Below are 1,416 nucleotides of genomic sequence, written 5' to 3' on the forward strand. Positions count from 1 at the left end.
GGCAAAGGCGTGTCAGAAACTTGATCCGCTTTTTGTTTGTCCTTAGACCGACATACCCTAGCGATGTGGCCTTTAATACCGCAATTGTGACATTCGGCATTACGGAACTGACATACGTTTCATGGGTGATCTCTTCCACATCCTTGACAAGGGCGATTTTACTGATTTTGCGTTGTCTCCCTTTGTTTGGATTGAAACGATTGTCGGCCACGCAACAGAGATCGTTTGCGCCATTGTTTATTGCTATTTTTCTTTTTCGGTTGTGCATAACCTAATTTATGTGTCACCTCGGAAGTTGACGTCGATGGTGTTTCGACCTCGTTGGCAGTGAGTCGTGTGGCTTCTAAGATGTGCACGATATCAAACGCTGCGTCAAACGTTGCAGGTCTTTTTGCTATTATTTCATCGCATGTTTTACGGCGCTCTAGTCCGTGCAGTAACTGTTTTATTAGCATTCTGTCAAGAAATTCGCCGTATTTACAGTGGACTGCTCCTTGGCGTAATCGAAGAGCGAAGCTTGCTACTGTTTCGTTTTTTTTGTTGACAGATTTGCCGGAATCGAATGCTCTCCGCGAACTTGTTTTTAGCACGATCTATATGATTTTTGAGCGTACCTGTGTAAATGTGAGATCCTCTGGCAATTGAGAATTAATCAAGAATTTGAGTGCTTGGTTAAGTTTCATTCCCATGTGAACACGTGCAAAGTAGCCCATTGATCTTCCGGAATTTTGCTCAATTGTAGTGCCCACTCAAAACGTTTAAAATAATTCTCCACGGTAGCTCCATCAGAAGAGCGGTACTCACTAATGCTGAAAGTGAGTGGTCTTGATCACGCTGGGGTGCTATTAGTGGCGTCCGTTGCTGATTCTGCGGCCATTCGTGCAGCTTCTCGAATAGCTTGCGAGAAGACATTTGTCAATGCAGCTAGAGCTTCGGTTGTCAGAGACATTTTAATTCTTATTTTGCTCGATTCGACATCAATTTATTGTGTTTGCAATTTTTGCCTAGGAGACAATAAACAGACTGGTACTGTTAGTGTAGGTACGAATTTCGTTACAGTTTTTATTAACACACAAGCAAGTAAGTAATACATAGATAAGAAAGTGCAAAGGAAGACTAACTTAAAAATAGGGGAGAAGAACTTAGCAGCGTCAACAACACAAACGAATACGCCATTAAGCGGTGATTGTGCCTGATTGGTTGGTTGCACGCACTCATGGCGGTTGGTTCAAACATAACAAAAATATACTTTATGTATGTTCACTTTGAACTGGCACATTTAATAATATATCAATTACTTTCCGTGGTAATATATTATATTAGATAATATCATTTACATTATTAAAGGTTTAAATTTTTGAGGTATTGTGTGTTATTACATAATCATTTAATTTTTAAAGATTTAAATATTATTAG

This window comes from Cyphomyrmex costatus, unplaced genomic scaffold (genome assembly GCF_001594065.2).
Source record: "Cyphomyrmex costatus isolate MS0001 unplaced genomic scaffold, Ccosl1.0 scaffold366, whole genome shotgun sequence".
Classification (NCBI taxonomy): Eukaryota; Metazoa; Arthropoda; class Insecta; order Hymenoptera; family Formicidae; genus Cyphomyrmex; species Cyphomyrmex costatus.